Source organism: Protopterus annectens, chromosome 8.part0 (assembly GCF_019279795.1).
Source record: "Protopterus annectens isolate FY-2018-M chromosome 8.part0, PAN1.0, whole genome shotgun sequence".
NCBI classification, from domain to species: Eukaryota; Metazoa; Chordata; order Ceratodontiformes; family Protopteridae; genus Protopterus; species Protopterus annectens.
In genome coordinates, this window is record NC_056741.1 from 385,214,574 (window position 1) to 385,236,321 (window position 21,748).

Genomic DNA, 21,748 nt, shown 5'->3' on the forward strand with positions numbered 1-21,748 from the left:
AAGGGAAGAAACTCAGGGTACACTGAGGGAAAATTGAGATTGCCTATTCAAATTATTTGCGTTTACCTTGAGGGTGGCAAAGATGTTACTCTGCTTGAAATGGAGAGAAGCCTGACATCCCAAAGTATCCCTCAGCTCTGTGACAAACAAACTAATCTAATTTATTCATCTTTTGATGAAGATTTAGGTCCTTTAACCAGGTACTTGAGGAACCATTTGTTCTATGAAGAAACACAAGGTCAAAGAGGGTCAGAGCTTTTGTAACTCAAAAAGCTACAACACAGCTCACTAAGGAGGAGTCTACAAGAAATAAAGCACAAAGAAATGTGCTGCCAGTCTGTCTGGATAACTGAGGGTTATGAAGCCTTTGCTCATTTTTGGAATCCCTGATGTCTCTTAAGTACAGTCATATGTTTACACAAATGCATACCAAAAAGAGCCAGGTGTCTGATGAGAGATTAGTAAAGAGGAAAAACTTGTATGGCTCAACAGCAGATATCTTTGACAACTAAATGAGTCAAGTAGGTTTTTCTTAACTAGTACAGGCACATGATGATCGAAAGATAATCAAGAACACCTGGATACCGCATGACAGTGGCTGGTGGGGTGCATCCCCTATATGGTATAAACTTAGAAATGTTTTGTTTACCATAATGGAATAACACTAAATTTTTTTCACGTACAAAATGAGACCACTGCCCTTGCACCAATTGTTAACATAGTTTAACCTTTATTAAGCAACTGTAATTCAAAGCAGAAATGAATACCACTGCCCAATTTAAAGTCTTCAGCAAACTTAGACAACCACAGGTCAAGAATGTTGGCTTGAAAGTCTGAGAAACAGATGTCATATAGGACAACACCAAGCTCTGTGCTACACCACTAGTATTTTTTTTTTTGCTTTCAGAAGTGGCACTTGTGATTCTTACCACACAGGTTTAATCAAGCAATCAGTTGACTAGCCACTATACAACATATAATTTATATAGGGGTTTGAAAGTCTGTCAACACACCTACACAAAGAATAGTGCCAAAGGCCTTGGACAAGTCCAGATGTGCTACACGTACTGCATAAGTGCTATCCACTGATTGTGGATTTTTTAAATACATTAATTAAAAAAAAGGCAGGAACTGCCTTTAATAAAACTAAACTGATAAGATTCCAGGGTTGAGAGATTTTCAGTGTCTAGATTAATTAGGTCTGATTAACAATGTCCAGAATAACTATGTTCAATAACTGAGGGAGGGAGGGTTGATAGACAAAGACTGAATCTTATGTCATGGTAAGTATATAAAACATTCCAACATCCTAAAAAGGTTCAGTCATAAACAGGACAAAGTTCCTTTTTAATCCTCCTGGGTGGCTGGTATGGGGAACACACAATCACAGTGTGGCCTGAACAAAGAACTAGATATAATGGGTCAATGTTCACACACAGAAGAAAAACTTAATTGAACCGCTATTCAGCGAATATTGTGTTCATCGAAGAGCAAAATCATCATAAAAAATCATCGAAACCTAACAGCTGGCAGACAAGGAAGTACTGCACTGTATAAGGTAAACTAAACAAAACCTTTTAAAATTTGCCCTTTTCTCCACTGCAGTGCGATCTCGAAGTTGATATACAACTCCTCCTTGGGTTACGTCCTGGAACGGCTATTCCACGAACAGCAATCCGCGTACATAATCTCTATTAGGTCCCTGCATATTGGCTATGCACCAATTACAAAAAAATCTTTTCCACTTGCCAATATACGATTTCCTAGTGGCTGGTTTTATTGCCTCCTTTAGTACCTGTGCAAATCCTCATGAAAGAGGTGCCCAAATTATCAGAATCAAATCATTCAGGCAAGTTGGTTGCAGTATAAGCACAAACAGGAAACTGGAAACTAGAAAAACCACCAAGGCCAGTATAAATGACCCAAACTTTATTATAAAGCACTATCACACTCGCCAGCGCCTTGGCCAAAAGCCTTTCAAGAGTCCAAGAACAAACTCATATTACGAATTTAAATACATACTCTCATTCAGAACAAATCAAAACCTTCATTAAATTAAACATTTAAATTTTATAACCAATCCCACAGACCCTATTAAAAGCATTTTCCAGTTACATTCTAAATTAAATCCACTGGGTGCCAGTGTCCCATATTTCAAAATAAATAAGCTCTCGTCTAAAAGTAACTTGTGTTTTAAATCCATATCAGTAAAAACTTTCTCTAAAATCGTACTTTGTAGACAATTTTCATCCCTCCCCCCATGATAAGAGAGAAAAATGCACAGCTACTGAGCTTTCCATGTATTTATACCCAATATCCATCAAATGCTCTAACAACCTAACCCTAAAACACTTATTTTGTTTTCCCTATTTAGAAAAGGCTGCATGGGCATTTAAGGAGCATACACCCTCTGAATTTTGAGAATGACCTTGTACATCAGTTGAAGAGGAGGAAATGCATCGACTTCCCTTGGTCTACAGACAAGGAGTCCTAGAACAAACTCTGGTTATGTGTCTATTTTGAAAGGAGGCAAAAAAGTTATGTACTCACCATAATGTTCCATCTATGCTGTCAATCTTCATTTATCCTTGACCTATGGAACTCTGTTCCGACCCTCTGAACCGGCTCAGCTTTTATAATAGATCACGAGAACCAAAAACTCTTTTGAGCCAAGTTCCTATCCAGAATGGCCCTCTCTAGACTACCTCAGATTGAGTTTGGAGCTATAAAAGAAGACAATAAAGAGAGCGACAGCCCTGTTGCAATTGTAGAGGCTTTGTCGAAGTCATAAATTAAATAACAGATAACTGGGACTAGAGTTTGTTCCTCCAAGAAGCCTGAAGGAGAGGAAGGTGGGTGGGGTATCATGGATAAATGAAGATCGACAACACAGATAGAATGTTATGGCGAGTACATAACTTCTTTATCTGATGTCAATCTTCATTTATCCTTGATCTGTGGGACAGAGTACCTTACATCTTGGGAGGTCTTACGAAAGGATATTCCTGAGCACCATAGAACCAAAGGACGCTCTTCCCCTGGAGACCAGATCCAATTTGTAATGGGAGATAAAGGTAAGTGGAGTAGCCCAGGTTGCTGTTGCACATATTTCATCCATGGAAGCCTTTGAGTGAAAGAAAGACGTGGCTATTGTCCTAGTAGAATGTGCCTTTACTGGTGCAGGTAGTTCAACATTTCTCTTGTTGTAGATTAAAAACGCAATTGGCTGTGAACGTTTAACAAGTGCAAATAATACTCTCCATTATTAGAGAAATTAAGAAAGACCACCGGTAAATTAATAGATTAATGTTAGCTTCAGATACCACCTTAGGAAGAAAAGACGAGTTGGTTCTTAGTGAAACCCTGTCTTTATGAAAAATCAAATATGGAGGATTTGAAGATCATGCTTGAATCTCTGATTTTTCTGGCGGATGCAATTGCTACCAGAAAAATGGTTTTCCATGAAAGGAACTTCACCAGCTCGAAAGGGGAATGGACCAATGACTACAGAACCATATCAAGATCCCAAGGAACGAGAGGCTCCTTATAAGGTGTTTTTAACCTCAAGGCTTATTTCATAAACACACTGTACAACCTATGAGAAATTAATGTGTGCTCTTCGAAACCATCATGGAAGCTGGAAATAGAAGCTAGTTGGACTTTAAGAGGAGAAGAAGATGCTCCCTGCTCAAAAAGCATAGCTAAAATTCCAACACCTTTTCAAATGGTGCAGAGAAGGGGTCAATACCATTGTCACTTGCCCAGAACAAGAATCTTTTCCACTTACTGTGGTAAAGTCTCCTGGTGGAAGGCTTATGGGAAGCTAAACAAAATTTTTCGGACTGGGAAGGACAGGTTCTCTCACCTGACAATTAATGGAATTTGGAGGAACCAAGCTGTAAAAGCTTGAGATTTCGGAGATTGGGGTGAACCAGTCTCTGTGGATGGGACAGGAGACTTTATTCGGGTCACGAGTCCATAGGCGGTGAATTAGGTGAGGCCAAAGAAAGGGGAACTGTAGATGTTGAGGCCAGAATAGAGCAATGAGGATCATCTTGCTTTTCAACCTGATGGCTTTCAAGAAAAGTGGTATTAGTGGAATGGGAGGAAAGGCAAAGTGCAGTCCCAAGGGCCAAGTCGTGAAGGAGAGCATCTCTTGGAGACTCCTCCTGTGGAGGGATTAGGGCAAAGTAGCTGCTGCACTTGTTGTCCAGGGTGATGCAAAAAGGTCACAGCAAGGCTGGCCCCAGTGAAGTAAAGTCTCCTTCCCCACTTTGGGATTGAGAGACCCCCTCATGAGGCAGCATCTGCTCACATTGTCCACTAGCATGTTCGAGCTCCCCAAGGATATGCATTGTTATCAGAAAACAGTTGGAAGAGATCGCCCATTGTCATACTCTAAGAGCTTGTTGACACAGGGAGTAAGACTTGGTTCTATCATGTTTGTTGATGTACCAGACTACTGACATATTGTCTGAATGAAAAACAATCATTCCTAGAGGGAGGGCAACTTAGAAGGCTTTCAATGCTATAAGCATTCCCCCTCAACTCCAGAAAATGGATATGCAAATCAGCCTCTATCGGGGACCAAGTGCCCTGGACTGTTCTGCCCAGGTAATGCCTCCACCCACTCCATCCAGGAGGTGTCCGTGGTCACTATGGCCTTGGGCTGAGGAGGAGTGAAGGGCTGGCCAAAGAGAATTTCCTCTGATTCCATCCACCAGGAAAAGTCTTCCTTGCAACAAGATTCACCATAAAACCTAGACGAGCACAAGTGTGCAGAATAAAATCTCTAGTCTGCTCTAGTAGATGCCTGGTGGTAGCTGTGATGAGCCAGCTGTCTAAAAATAGAAACACCCAGAATCCGTACAATCTCAAGTGAGCTGCTACTCCTGCCATATACTTGGTGAACACCCTGGGAGCTGTGGTGAGACCAAATGGTAGAGCTCTGAACTGATGATGTCTGGCTCCTAGCTGGAAGTGGAGAAACCTCCTGGAGTGCTTGTCCATTTTTATGTGGTAATAGGCATCCTGGAGGTCTATAGAGCACATCCAATTGTCTTTCCCTATGAAGGGTAGAACAGACTGAACCATAACCATCCAGAATTTTGCCTGCTAAACAAACATGCTCAATAGGCAGAGATCCAAAACTGGTCTCAAGTCCCGTCTTTTCTGGCACCAAAAAGAACCTTGAGTAGAATCCAGATCCTCTTTGGTCTGGTAGGACTTCTTGGATGACTATTTTATCTTGCAGCTTTTGAATTTCTACTGCGGCCCGATTCCAGTGACTGTGTGGAACATCGGGGATTCTCCTGCCTGTTCTTGGGGTGAGAATGAAAGGAATGTAGTATCCTCTGGCAATGATCCTTAGCACCCAAATATTTGAGGTTATCTGTTGCCAGGCTACTCGCTGCAAGGATATCTTCCCTAGACTGCCACCAGAGGCAAGATCAGGCCTCCCTTCAGAAGCGCTGATAGGGTTTCCCTGAGAAAGAATGTCTGGAACCCTGATTTCGTGGGCCATTTCTGCCATAAGGTTGGCGTTTTCCACTGGTGCTCTCCCCCCCATACCCCGAGGGGAGCTACTGCCACTTGTGTCCTGAAAAGGCCATTGACAGTGATGCCAACCTGGAAACTGTGAAAAAAGGGAGTCCGGCCTCGAAAATACGGGAGGATAAGGGAGGATTTTTGACAGTTTTAAGGGATGCAAATACTCGGTAAAATAGCTACGAGATACACAAATCTATGTGAAAAAGTGCACTGTCAACCATTCCATACTGCTCCTATCATGTACAACTGCAACTATTCGTTATGTTTATTGCTTACCTTTGAAAACTGGAAGAACAAAATGTGATATGTTGATGTTTGCAGCAATCAAACTTTATCATTATAAACAGCATAAACATATTTACAGCTGACAACAAAGTCACTAATAATGAGTCAATGTCACTGATAACTATATACATTAATTTTCTTTCTCTGACATGTTGTGCACTGTCTTAACGTTACTGTTTGCCATCTGATGAAACAGTAGTACTTGAGGCTCCTTCCAGTGATTTAACCATTGCCTGTTTTGCCTGTCGCAAAAACTTGTCAGTGAAAGGTGTTGAACAGCAGTGTTGGTCTTCATGGTATTTGTTGGTCTTGGCAATCAGTATCAACTGCAAGAGTCTTGGCCCCATGTTAGGTCTGAAATCAGTTTGGTTTCGACGGACCTGACTGAAGATTCTTTCAGAGTCAGCATTGCTATGTGGTACCACCAGAATCCCTTTCATCACATGTGAAAGATCATCGTATTTTGGCTTGTTCTGAGTATCTTGTAGCTGGCCCATAAGATGCCACTGCACATCTGCTCTCTCAGCTTTCTGAACACTGTCTGGCAATGATCTGTCACACTGATACAGCAAAAACTGTTGTTGTAACTTATCAAGTTGTTTGCTACCTTCAGGAAGCAGACATGGAAATCGCTTTACAAAGTACAGCAAAGAAGCAAACCTCAAGCTGTCTGATGTTCTTAGTTCAATGTCCACCACTTCAGCATGTTTCAGAAGAGGATCCTGAAGTGACATCTTGTCGACAATATATTTGCTTGCAGTCTCCATGAAACGTCTTACACTTTTGTAGAAGGCAAGTTTCTCTCTGTCATCCAACAAACCTTGTTTAGCAATCAGTGATCTGACTGCACCACCACAAACCAAGTCTTCATTGTTCTTCTGAATGGACCGACCACTAAATGCCAGACCAGATATACATGTTGCTTCAACTATTGCTGATGGCTTGATGAAACGAACTGCTAATGATTCGAGAAGAGACAGCAGTATTCTTCTCAGTTTATGACATTGTCAAAATCTGGTAACACGTTGTCAAGGAACAAGCAATACAGCTACGTCTGTGGTGATATCAGAAGTCGCCTTATACATTGTGGTCTACCTTCACTGGCTGTATGGCTTCCAGTAGTACTACTAGTACTGTTTTCTTGTTTTGATGTTGTGCAATCAGAAGACTTCATCACAGCAACAGGAGACTGCAGTTTCGTTGAAGGTGCTGATACTGTCTTAGCAGGTTTTTGCGGTTCTTTATGGTCCACCTGTTTTGTCGGTACTCAAGAATCATGCTGTTTTTCTTTACTAACCATCTTTGCAGTGACACTCTGACCAGCTTTGCCAAGACTGTTACTGATGACTGTACACCGTTTTTTGGCAGATATATTTTCAGGAGTTTTTGCAGTGTCTGTGACTGCCTTGCATTTCACTGAACTTGTGACTGTAGGTGCCTTGACCTGGGACTTGGAAGTATTCTGTAAGTGGCTCCCACTGCTCAAGTACGCGTCTAAGACACAATCCCAATGACAGCAGAGTGCTGACATACTTCAGGATATTTCTTACTTCAACATTACATAAAGCCTGAAACTTTTTCAATTCTTCCTGTCTCTTACTGCTCTTGTCTAGAAAGTAATAAATGTCAATGATGAGTTCATCAGCTGAAACTGGAAGTTCCTTTGAAGCTTTCTCTGCTATGTGCAGAAGATGGCACGGGCATCCACTGAAATACACTGATGGATGTTTTTTGTTAACATAAGCAATAACACCATGCTGTTTTCCAGACATTACTGCAGCATTATCGGAACCCAGTGACAAACAGTTGGTCCACAACAGGCCATTCCATGTCAAATTGTCATCGAGCAGCTTGAAAATGTTCTCACCTGTTGCACTTTCACTGCAAACCGGCACGGACAGTAGTGATGTAACTATCAAGCCATTTGAATGTGCATGTCTTACAACAACTGGAAATAACTTGTTGGCTCCATAGTCATTACTACCATCAGTCACTATGCTGAAAGAAGAAGACTTAATCGTCTTAACTACTGAATCTGCACTGTCATCTGCCATGAAGTTTTATCAGACTTGTCGCCTTGGTACGAGCACAGCCAAATTTCTCGGCGATTTTAGAATCAGGACACATTCGCCTCAATAATGGTCCAAAATGGTCAGCAAAGGATACCGGCAAATTGTGCTCTACTATTGCTGAAGCCAGTAGAGCCTCTGCTCTTATCACCTGGAGGTCATCATTTCCGTAATATGAAGTAATTGACTTGGTTTCACCTCTTAATTTCGCCGATGTCATGTGCTGCTTGATATCATTTTGACCGCCATGGCCAATAGATATGTCAATAGAGCATATGGTGCAGAAAGCATGCTCGTCACTTTTAGACGACTTTGTAATGAAATTAAAGATTTTACCATACTCATCTTTATATTTCTGCATCCATTTCTTACACTTTTTATAGATTTTATCACTATTTGTTGCCATATTTACTAAGTGGTAAACATTTCAACCGCGCAAGTGAAGTCTCGTGCACCACGTGATTTGAATAAAAGTGACATGCACATTCAAATGGCTTGATAGTTACATCACTTCTGTCTGTGCCGGTTTGCAGTGAAAGTGCAACAGGTGAGAACATTTTCAAGCTGCTCGATGACAATTTGACACAGAATGGCCTTATTTGTTGCCATATTTACTAAATGGTAAACATTTCAACCGCGCAAGTGAAGTCTCGTGCACCACGTGATTTGAATAAAAGTGACTATAGACTGGAAACGGGAGTTTACTGCTAGCAACCGGGAGGCCGTATTTTAGGTCTAAAAACGGGAGCCTCCCGGCGGATACGGGAGGGTTGGCATACCTGCATTGGGATTTCTTGAACCACATTTTTCTGCTCTTCTGGTTTCTGCAGAAGGACCACGGGGAAGCAGAAAAATATATGCCCAACGCAGACAGGGTCTTTCCATCTTTTTCAACCTGGCCAAGGTCTCTGATTTTGGGGCTAAACAGGAACAATCCATCAAACAGAGTATTGATGAATGAAGACTTAAATGGCTCTGCAAATTCACACAAGTGCATCCAGGCGTGTCTCTATGTCAACGCCGGAACCCGCTGCCCTAGTCGTCACTTCAGCTGCAAGCACAATGAGCCTCATGGACGGGTTAGAAATGGACTCTATGATGGCAAGCTGGGAGGCTACTTTTTCTTGTACCTCCTCAGACACAGCTCCTGCAAGGGTATCTGACAGCTCCTTAATCAGATCCCTCTGGATTCTAGTAATGTGTGCCATGAAGTTCAATGACCGTAAGGCGAAGGCCGATGAAGCGTATACTTGCTTCCCAAACCAATCGCCCTGGACTCTGGGTTAGGAGGATGAACAGTGGAACTCTCTTCTGCAAGTTTCTTCTTTCCGGCTGCCGCAACCACTATGGCATCTGCTGCTAATCCCTTGGCAAAAAAAAATGATGGTCATTTGGTGCGGTGAGAATTCTGTCCAGTCTCCTGGGGACTGACTACAGAATCAGGGGCATTCCATGCCTGCTGTGCAATCAACTTAATGAGATCATCAGCAGGCATGGTCACCCAAGAGGTAGATGGGAGAGCACCGAAAGCCTACACATACACTGACTCCTCTGAGAAAGGGTCTTGGGCTTCCAGACATCCCTCTGATTAATAACTCAAGAAGGTCTCCAAAGGAGAGGTCTTCTGGGGGTGACCGGGGGGAACCCTGCTCTTCATCGAAGTCCATGTCCTCCATGACAGATTCCTCTGGGGAATCTAGGCATTTCCTCTTAAATGTCCTCTTCTGAGGCACCTCCTCAGTGGGAAGCTCTGTGGAGTACTTGAAGAGGTAAGCCCCTGTGCAGGGGTATCCTTGCAACTTTGGTGTTTGCTGTCCAGGTGTTGAGGTTGGAAGAAGCTCTGGGCAAAATAGAGTCGCAGGGAAATGCTCCAAAAGAGAATGAACTGGCTGAGAAACTACAAAGGAAAAGGCTCTCTCAGTGACCTGGAAGGCAGGACCCCCAAACAGGGATGGGAGCCAGGGAAAGACAACTATGGAACCATGACCCCACCCCACTTCAACAAGATTGTCAGCGAAGCCAAAGCCAGAGAGGAGCTTACATGAGCCGAAGCTCCAAGTTGCTAGGACAGCTCCAGAAAAATTAGAGCAGAACCACAGCCCCCGGACCCAGCAGCAGAGCTATGACCCCTGGAGTCTTCCAGAACTGAAAAAGCTGAGGAACTCAGGGCTGATACTGGAGCTGAAAGCAAGAGACTGCCAGAACCAGGGGTATTGGCGTCATAACCTATGAGCCTCAGGGGAGGTCAGAGGAGGAATAACTGGTGGAGTCCTAGTACAGAAGGTTCCATCTTCGGAAGGGAGTGAAACTTGGAAGAACTTGTAAGACCTCTAGCCATGAGGAGCTGATCAACCAACCTCACAACATAGACTTATGTCAGACTCCTAGAGTAACGAACAGAAAAGGCTGAAGGGGATTCAGGTCTCTGTATGAAAGCTTGAGAGATATCCCACAAAGAGATCCACTGACAGGGAGTACCTAGTCCTGAGTACGAAAGGTAGATCTGCTTCCGAGGATATCGATGGCACCAAAGAAAGGGGCGGCACTGAGGGAAGGGGGTGGTACCTGGGAGGTCGGTTCCGTAATCACCAGCATCAAAACCTTCATTGCACTCACAGTCTGTGCCGCTAAAGTCGGTACCACAGCCTCTGTAGTGGTTAGCTTTGGTTCTGCTGAGTGCGAGGGAACCGAAGTTTAGGTCTCTTCAATGCCGGAGTCGATGGGGACACCGACACAGACAGACTACTCTTCTTTCCATGTTCCACTTTGGAGGAAGACGGTGAAGAAACATCAGACTTTGATTTTCTTGGCTGACTGGGCAAAGCCTCAAAGGATGTTTTAATTAGACCTTTCAGTACAAGTTTATTCTCTCTCTACGAGGTTCCAGTGGCTAAAAGCTTGACAAATAGCAAAGGCCTCTTGCAAATGCACCGGGCCCAAACAGCAAACACAAGCCATGTGCCCATCGGAAATGGGCATTTTCCTGTCACAATCACGGCACTGCTTAAATCCTGTAGTGCCTTTACCTGTGTCTGCCATCTTGACTAGATACAAAGTCATGTTGCAGAAACACACACAGCCACACACACGCAGTAAGAAAGAAAGAAAGAAAGAAAGAAAGAAAGAAAGAAAGAAAGAAAGAAAGAGAAGTAGGGCTACCCAACAATGGTAGGCCAGAACTACCAGGAGGTAGAAAGGACAGGGCTACTACCAACGATGGTAGGAAAGGTATGAAAAGGTACAAAGGTTGGAAGGACAGACACACAGAAGAAACTCAGAAAATCACTTTATGCAAGTACAGAGAAACTACCAACAATGACAGTCAAGAACACAGAAGTGTAAAAGAGAGGGATACTAGCAGAAAAAAAACAGAAGGACAATAAGTATTAACTGGGTAGGTTAAAAGAAGAGAACAGTTGAAGGAAATTTTAAGTAAAAACTATTAAAATTTTACTTAGCTCAGAGAGTCTCGGCCAATGTGTCCAATGGTGTAGAGCGGCAAACGAGAACTGGGGTAATCAAGAGAGGGGCATTCTGGGTAGGGACTTTGCTTGAGAGTTTTTGGTTTTAACAATCTATTATAAGAGCCAAGCCAGTTCAGAGGATCAGAACAGTGTCCCATAGCTCAAGGATAAATGAAGACTGACATCAGAACAGATCAACTAAGTTGATCAATCCCAGGAAAACCCTCTTGTGTAATTTCTAATAGTGATCATTTATTCTTGTCCTGCTCAGTTCGTCCGTCACTACATACTGCTTTGAGAAAAAGCTAGATGCTTGGAGGATCAAGAAATGACAGCTACTTCCCAAGATTGCATAGCCAGCAAGCTCAGAGGGAAAGACCTGGTGTCCCTTTGCAATCAAGTGCTAACATCAATGTGGCATTGTCTGTAATGACATGCAAGGGTCCCCGAGGCCCCAGATAAAGAGACAGACGGAGATATTACAGAATGGATGTCAGTTGGTTTCCCTTTGACAATGATGTGCTTTGGTCTGTCTGACATGCCCTGTAGGCCCACAGCTTTTTACCCTCATTGAAAGTGCTCAACAAGCAAAATCTGATACAATTGTTGGGTCAGTCTGTACTGGGATACAAGGAAAAATATTCTGAATTATGTGCAGTTTCTACCCATTAAGTTCCTTCTTGAGAAGACCCAAAACTGGAATCTGAAATTCCAAAAGAAGACAATGTTAGGTCCTCATAAATCCTAGAGGCCCAATCATGTATGATGGAGACAAAGAGGAGTTTTGAATATGTATCTGGAACCCCCAAACTGGTGAGGAAGGAGATAATCCATGTTAAAGATTCCCAACCTCCAGAAAAAGACTGCAAATGTAAGTAAGGTTATTTAAATAAAAACATAACAGAATGCCTGAAAATTTGCAAAGGGCAATTCCAGGGGCTCTTTGTGAATACCCAGAGCTGTGGATAACTCTAAGAGTAATGCAGAGAAAGTACAGTTATGTAACATCTTACCATATGAGTAGATATCCTTCTCTTTGCTGTTGCAGTACTCAATACAATAGGGATCCCCTGACAAGGGCGGCCCAACATATGGCTAGTATACCAAAACCTACAGGTTGCTTTAAGGTACGCCGTACGTCACATGTATGCTTCCCGCATACAGCATAGGGCATAAAGGTGACATCTGGAAGTACTATCCTCAGAAATGATAGCCCCAGTAGGAACACCAGTCCAAGGAAAAAAGAGGTAACCAGCACTTTCAGAAGAGAAAAGGAGGAGGGAGGGAGTCTATAGACTTCTTAGTGCAGACTTGTACTTGGCCTACATAGCAACCCAAGACCCAAACCTACTGAACTTACTGCACATACGTAAATCAAATTATCTAGAGCTACCTATTCCAGGGACTTCAGCATGCCCTATTTAAGTCACAGGTCATATTTAAGAGATCTCCCAAGCGACTGCCACGTCTTTGGAACAGGCTACCAATTCATGTGAAACAGAGCACCTCTATGACACTGTTCAAGAGGAATCTGGATGAGTAGATGGGGCACCGTAAATTCTTACCAGGGACAGTACCCACAACCCTCCTAGACATGGGCAGTCATCACTAAATACAATCTTGGGTATTCACGGTATTACACTGGGTTGAAACAGCTATCCTTAAAATGACCTGCTATGAGTGAATATTGCAACAGTGAAGGGGATGAGATCTACCGTTGGGAACCAATGTTGTCTGGGCCAAAATGGAGTCACCCAACAAGATTTTGGGAGTATCCCATTGTATTCTGAACAGGACTTTTGGAACAACGGCAATGGGAGGAAAGGCATAAAGAAACATTTCCTTCCAAGAAAAAGAGAGCACATCCACCATCCAAACCAGAGGACATGAGACCCTGGCACAAGAGAGAGGAAACAGTCTGTTCAGAGGGGAGGCAAAAAGATCTATTTGAGGAGTACCCTACTAGTAGACAAGGTCCAGAAATACATCCCTGTGAAGCATCCACTCGTGGGATTGAGTTATGGACCTGCTCAGAGAGTCTGCCATTATGTTCTGATCTGAGGGAATGTAAAGTGCCTGAAGTGTCATACGATACTGAGCTAATTCACACACTAGAACTGCCAACTGGCATGGCTCATAAGATCTAGTTCCCCCCTTCCTTGTTGGCAGATCACATTACTGTGGTATTGTCTGTAAACACCTTGAGAGGTCCTGAGAGTACAAAGAGTGAAAGGCTTGAAGAGCCAGCAGGAAAAGCTCTCATCTCTTTGACATTGATGTTGTCTTTCCACTGTTGAGGAAAATCATCCTCTGATGACCTGCTACTTCTTATCTACTACTTGTACTATCAAGGACTTTTACATATCAGTTCCTTGAGCATGTAAAAAAAGTAGAGTTTCTAACAAACTTATCTAATGTTCTGTAATATTTTAGTGTATTCAGCTGTTGAAATGTTATGTAATTATCTGTAAAACAACTTCTGTACATGCATTCTACATGTCATGTTAAACATTTAATATATTAATAATTTTTAGTTTGGAGCTCATCTCCCCGGGCCTCTACTGAAAATGGACATATATCCAGATAGACTAGCCCGGTCAACAAATGTAAAATAAAATAAAATAAAATAAATAAATAAATAAATTAAACTCTCTGTACCTTTAGACAGCCAAAGGATGTTCCCCACCCCACATCCATAGCATCTGTGAACAGCTTCTGCATGGGAAGAGGGGGTTGAAAAGGAAGCCCTAGACTGGGAGTCAACTGCTGAAGTTCCAGCTTGAAACATGGAAGAGGAGGAGCTAAGAATCCGATGGGATGAGAATGCTGAAGGCAAAATGACCTTAGAAATCACTGAAGTTTTCTCATGTGAAGCTTGGCAAACAGGAGCATAGGAATGGTAGGAGGACATAAACCCCACAACTCTCAGGAATTCCCCGGCTATTAATGAAGACAGAGGAAGGGACTGATAAAAGGAAATCAGAATTAAGGCCTTGGGAGAAGGCAGGGATGCAAGCACTGAAACAGTCTGGATCCTGCCTCTAAACAGACAAGATCCTGTGAAGGAGTCAGTCTTTGGAATGAAAGCCTGACAAATGGAACAGGATATATGGTCGTGGGAAGCACAGAGACAAAATAAGCACTGCTTGTGATGATCTTTATGGGAAATAGGTCTCCTGCACAGGCATTTATCCTTTCTGGATGACATGAACCCCACAAATGACAAACGAAAAAGAAAAGAAGGTAACAGCAAAAACCCCAATGAGGCACAATATAATCTGAAACAGCTTGGTGAACCTGCAAACAAAGTGGGCGCTCAGACAGATGATCAAAAGATGGCATTCGGACTGGTGGCAAAGAAGTGCGGAGGATGGCATGCCTGGACGTCACCTTTATGCCCTACACTATATGCAGGGAGCTGGTTTGTTACGTACAGCGTACCTTAAAGCAACCTAAAGACTGGTATACTGGCAGGACATTGGGCCGTCCTTGGCATGGGATCCCTATTGTAATGAATACTGCAACAGTGAAATGGAAGGACATCTGGCAGTGTGATGCAGACAGAGAATCTGGGAAATAAAAGCTCTACAACTTCTCTCCAGGCAAGTTTTTTGTTTGGAATCAGAAACAATCTGAAATAAACATTTGCCTCTACTGTCTAAAGGCACAGGATCTAGTATTCAAAGGATTAGCATGTGACTGCAAAGGGTGAGATTCAGGACCTTTGTCTGGAACAGAATTAGAGATACAGTGGCAGGAGACAGAATGCAGATATACTTATTCTAAAAGGCGTACACGGTCTCCTTTTCTGAAAAAAACAAATACTTTTGTTTTGTTAATTTTGACTCCCTCCTGCCACCTCTTCTTTGTGCCTGGTTTGCCAGAAATAGGCAGGATCTGCTTAGATGGTGTTCTGAGGGGATTAGTGGATCTATTTGATTTATAATAGAGGACCCGAAAAAGTCTAATTTCCCCTTTTTCATCATATTATTTGAGGACCTAAGTACAAACGAACCAAACACAATTTCTTTATCTAAGACAGATTTCAAATCCTCAGATTTAACTTCATCGGCAAACTTCTGGTTACATACTCAGGTACACCTTCAGACAGAGGCAGCAAACCTAGATAGTTAGGAGGGTGGCCTAATGGTTAAGGTGTTTGCCTTACAAACACAAGGTGCAGGGTTTGAGTCTCACAAGGGATAATTGGCTAGGCTTAAAATGGCTCGCAAGGGGTTAGCTTAGTACTAATCTATGAACCTATGAGTATCCACACAACGATACACACTCTTTATGGCATATTATAGAGACTTAATAAAAATTATTTCTCCCTTGATGACAGTTTGGTGAAGTACTCCCCTTAAAGTTTCAGTACAAAGCAACAAATTTCAGCATCTGGCACTGGTAAATGAGAATTTTAACATCTTAACTTCTTTATCCCCTGGAGAGGGGTTATGATTCACTAAAAGCTTACTGCCAGCTAACACTGAGGTAGACATTGCTGCAAGATCAGACCAAAGGTAAGAAAACAAGAATGCTATCATAGGAAACTCTATAAAGTCTATCCAGTAATAATGACTCATTGTTATCTCCACATTTCAAGAGGAATCTCTACTTGCTCCCATACAAACACTCATCCTGGAAACAGACTCAGAAGAAAAATGTCACTTCAAGGGAAATAGGGCATACATAAATTCTCCAAAATCAGAGTCAGCCTTGGGAATCCATAGGAGAGGGAACTCTGTCTCTATCAATGTCAGGCCCATCTGACCATCTTCAAAATATTCTCCATCACAATAGTGCTCAATAAAGGATTTTTGAATTCCAGGAGCAACTGCCTACAATAAACTCCTGGCTAAGCTAAGAATACTGAATATCATCTTTGTGTACTATAAGTGTATCCATAGATGAACAATGTCTAATATTTTGTTTTTTTGTTTTTTTTTTCCATAGGTAAAACATCCCTGGAAGAAGACTGTCTGGGAGATGGCTCTTTATGCCAGGCAAGAGGGCTCTCAACCCAGCTACCCCAAGAAGAATCCCCTGGAGGCATCCCCAGACCTAAAAAGAAAGATGTTTCTTTCATGCCTTTATCAGATAATGGAACAGCCACAGATGATGTCTGACCCCCAGTTTGTGATGGTGGAAGAAGCAACACCAGAGGAACTTCAAGACCAGTGGAAGAATGGAGAAACAACTAATGGCCACTACAGGACCTCTCACCAGTGGCTGAGACACTGACGGAGTCCACTGTGACTGCAAAAATTCTCTTAGTACAGTTTTTCCTTTCTGGGTATAGTAGGAGAAGAACTTGCAAGACTGGAGTGATTATCCCTACTGTGGTAAAGAAGAAACGTATCTGTCAGTAAGCAATGCTGGAAAGAGCTGGTCAGAAGGTAAGTTGTCACAAAGTGTTCAAAAACAGTGCAATTATATGTACATGTACACATACACACACTTACACTTCCACAAACAGTCCCCAGTCCACAGTAGATGCACAAACAGTACATAAAATCCCCAGCTGAACAGTTGTTCTTTTCCCTACATTGTTGAGACTGTGACAATTTACCTGAGCATTTGATTTCAAAGTACAAAAGAACTGAAAACAATGTCTCAATTTTAACACTCCTTTTAAATAAAACCCAAACTCCAAAGCTGCAAACTCAGTAAATCTGTAACACAACCCCCCCCCCAAGAAAAGAAAAGCCTCTGAAGCTAATAATGATGTTCCTGACAGGAAACATATCTAAACAAATACCAGTTTCTTCAAAAAAAAAAAAAAAAAAAAAAAGTACTTTAGAGCATATTTTTTAATTTTTGGCTAAATCTTAAAAAGTGCAATGAATCCTGTATGGAAGGGTTCCCGAAAGGGAACTTATCTGCCAGAAATTAAGTTGCAGACAGACTGCTGCTCCTGAGAAGCTCCTGAGCTGTTTCTGGTGAGGTGGCTAGAAAGTACTGAAGTCTCTTCCATCCGGCTGCTATTTATCTGACTAGTGCTGGCCTATCAGCAGTCAGAAAGGAGGTGTAGGAGGGAGCCAACACTTGTGAGCCAAACTGGTTGGTAACTTCCTAGGCAGGAAACAACCCAAACAGGCAAAGGCTATTCCAACAATGGGAATGATGATCATTACTTGGTAATGGTGGCTTCTGTAAGTGACGGCCTTTGGGAAAATGTTATGGTATAGCCTCTGGATATAATTTTTCACACCCGTTTGTCCTGTGTGATAGCTATCCACACAGCTAAGTGCCAAAATAATTACCCCCCCCCCGACTGCCTCCAGAGATGGACAGTTGGGAAAGCCTTCAGGAGTTATGGTTTGGCCTTCCTGAGAAGGAATCTCTGAATCCCTGTTTTTGTGGATGCTCTTTGACGACATGGTCTGCATCCTTTAAAAGGATGACTACTGCCATGGCTGCCGATGTTGGGGTCAAAGAATTGATGCTAGGACCTCCTGAACCACAGGGATTTGGAACTCTTCCAATTCGTAATGAAGGGTATTGCAGGATTTTCAAATTCGACTCCCAAGTATCCTCCTATCCTGCAGACACTTCATCAGCTTCTTTTTAACAATTTTTCTATGGAGTGAGGCTCCATCAAAAGAGCACTGGTAAAAGACACCTTAAAGTTGCCTGAAAAATTGTGCAGGTGGGGCCAAGCATGCATCATAGTGTTATGCCAGCACCTGCACTATAATACAGACACATGGAAAGATTCAGGACATTGAGTATGGTATTCAGAGTGGTCTGTAACTGTTTAGTAGACTCCCTGAGTCACAGGCTGACCCAAATTACCCATAGCTTGTTTGGTTAAGGCCTTTTGGAATTTATTCATGTGTGTGTTAAGAAATTTAACATTCACACTGTAAATGAAACAGAAGTATAAATCTGGTTAGCCATTCTATCGCCCTGGTCTCCTTGTTCAGAGAATGGACAGCAGATGACTCATCCTTGATAATATCTGGGGGGGCCACTGCAACAGTCATGGCTATCTATAAGGGGATGTAATACTTTACCTGGTTATTACAGAATAGCTTCTACTTTACCAGGTTCCTGCCATACCATACTGGTGACCAAATCTATAAGAAGTCTATAGGAGGGTTCACACAAGAGGTAGAAGGGGAAGAACACGTCTTCACATTGACAGGGTGGATCAGATGGCCAGCTGAAGATTCCTAGGAATAGAAAGTGTAAAAGGAAACTTGGAAACTCACATTTAGGAGTCCATTACCTCCAACACTCACTTGGATAAGAGAGAGTATACCCACCCCTCCAGCTGTGACTGGTAGGAGTCCAAGGAACAGTTGGATAACACTGGCTGTGAATTTCTAAAGGATACAGCTTTGCTCTGCCTCAGGGAGCCAGATGAATTGGTTGAAGAGTTGATGGGTGGGCATCTCGGGGGGGGGGGGTCAGAACCAAAAGAAGTCCTGTTGACAGCTGGGGGGAGATGCTATCATCCTCTCCATTACTTTAAAGATAAATCCAGAGTCTGTCTGCATAAAGGGCTCACTCCTTACAAACAGACTCTGCCTCTGCTGAAGTTGAAATGGGTGGTGCCGAGAAGGGGAGCCCAGATACCAAGAACCCAGGTGGCCTCAAGATGGAGATCAATACTACTGGCTAGAATGCCGAACATTCCAAACACTGAAAATGGTTTCACGTTCTTCCGGCATATGGTGCCATAGACTTAACTTTGAGCAATTAGGTCAGAGACAAATTCATTACTGAAGGGGCTGAAGTGGAGTACATCAGATCCAAAACTGGCACTGAAACAGCTATTCGTGGCAATTATAATTGTGAGACTGTGGGGGTTTGTTTATGGTGTCTTATGTCAAATATGCAACTGTTTTTTATAAAGTGAAAATGGAGTGAAAGCTCCATAACTAAATATACAAACGTAAGTATGACATAAAAAAGAGAAGACTACTAATGCGTTATTTAGGCACATTAGTGAACATAGGGACCACTGCTTTAAATCTGTAATTTTGGAAAAAGTTAAAAAGAACCCACAGGGTAGTCCTTGGTCCACATTATTAGAAAAACAGGAGTTGGTCTGGCAGGTTACGTTGAATTTGAATAAACGGTCAAGCTTGAAAGATACGGTCATCATAGCTCCCCTCTTAAAATTAAAGTCTCTAGCTAGATAATGAGTACTACTTAATGCTTATATTTTAAGGATAGCTGTTTAGATGGGTACATTATGCATATGTTGTAGGATGAGAGCATAGGTTTAGTTATTTGTCACATGTAAGATTTTATAAGTTCTGTGTTATAATAAAATAAATTATATGGTTTTAGCATGCATTACACAAAGTAGTAGTCGTCAAGGGGAAGATTTTCTTACATCTTAAGAGTATTTTGTGAATGGGATCACAACTATTTTGCTCAACGTTTTCTAGAATTCATAAATTCCAACGCCTTGGATCAACTTATTCACATCCCCACCAGGGGCAGCAATATCCTAGACCTGGTCATTACCAACATGGGAAACCATTCCTCGTTGATCTGATCAGACCACAAGCTAATCAACCTAGACATCCACATCCCACCCCCAATTAAGGAAACCATCGTAAAAAAACTTCTCCAAAGCCACCTTCACACTTCTTAAGACAGAAGTGTGAAACTTCATGACACCCATGCAGACGGACAATAGAGGTATGACTGCTGAATCCTACACAAATGCACTTTATAAGCACTTACACAAATGCATGGATCATGCTATCCCTAACAGAACCAACATGTTATCTTCCAAAAAAAAGGAAGCCAATCTGGTGGTCCTCTGCCATAAACAAACTCTACAACAGAAGAAAAACTGTTGCAAAAAAAAGAGTAAAATCCCATGACTGGAGGAACTCCCTGGTCAACCTCAGTAAGAAGCTGAGATCCCTCATAAAATCCTCCAAAGCTAGTTACGAAAACAAAATTGCCACCGACTCTAAAGACAACCAACAAAGCATTCTATAGCTATGTCAAGAATCTCAATGGGAACACACAGATCTGCTCTGAGTTACAGCACAATGGCACTAAATATACAGAACCAACTGATATTGCCAACATCCTAGCAGATAGGTTCAGTGCTAACTTTACCCCCCTCTCACCCCCTAGAGGGCCCATCTCTATACCGGAAGAATGCAAAGGTCCTATAATCACGGCTGCACAGGTAAAAACACACTCTCCAAAGCCAAGAACACAGCATCCATGGGACCTGACAATATCCCAGGCTGCGTTCGACACAAACTACAGAATGAACTGGCACCCTACCTAAGTACCATGTTCAATCATAGCCTCACCTCAGGCTTTGTACCCACTGAATGGCGCACCGCGACAGTTATCCCACTCCACAAAGAGCGAGCTACGACGGACCCCGGGAACTACCGCCCCATTAGCCTGACGAGCCTGGTCTGCAAGGCCATGGAACATATCATCGTGGAACTCATAAACAAAGACATTGGTAATCTCCACACTCTGGACCCTACCCAGTTTGGATTTGTAAAAGGCAGATCATGTCTCCTAAACTTGACTGACTTCTTTGAAGCAGTCACCAAAGCCATAGATTAGGGTAAAATGGTTCACACAGCTTATCTAGATCTCGCCAAGGCTTGAGACACCATCCTCAACTCTGGAATTATAGATAAGCTCACTAAACTAGGTATAAATCCCCATGTCACAAGATGGGTTGCCAACTGGCTCACGGACAGAACCCACACTGTGAAAGTAGTGGATTCCAAATCCGACTTCAGACCAGTGACAAGTGGAGTACCACAGGGTTCAGTCCTGGGTCCTCTCCTGTTTGGTATCTACTTCTCTGAAGTGCAGGCTAACACAGAAGGTCTTTGGCTAACAAAGTTTGCAGAGGACTGCAAACTAGGAGCCATATCGAAACTCCTAACGATGTGGACAAACTACAAAAGGGTCTCACTGAGACAGATATCTGGTGTCAAAGCCATGGCCTGAAGCTCAATGCCAAAAAGTGCATCGTCATCCCCTTTGGTAAAAACTATGTACCCATGAACTACCACATAGCTGGTAGTCTACTTAATGCCGAAAATGTGATAACAGACCTTGGGACACAGGTGGACAGTAGTCTCTCCTTTGATAATCACATCGCCACAGTGGTCAGGAAATCCTTCTACGTGGCTCATCTCATCACAAAAGGATTCTCATCCAGAAAAAAAGAGGTCATTGTTCCCTTCTACTCATCACTCATTAGACCCATTATAGAGTACAACGCCCCTTTTGGTATGTACCTCACAAGACATCTACAACAACTGGAAAGACCACAGAAATACCTCACAAAGAGGATTACTGGCCTCAAACAGATGCCCTACACAGACAGTCTCAAAAAACTACAGCTTTACTCCATCGCATATTGCCTAC

At 42.6% G+C, this 21,748-nt stretch overlaps 1 protein-coding gene across 1 annotated transcript in view; it reads right to left on the bottom strand.

The window, feature by feature from the left end:
• SF3B4 (splicing factor 3b subunit 4) overlaps positions 1-21,748 on the bottom strand; it is a 207,389-nt gene that overhangs the window by 116,585 nt on the left and 69,056 nt on the right. The window lies entirely within an intron of this gene.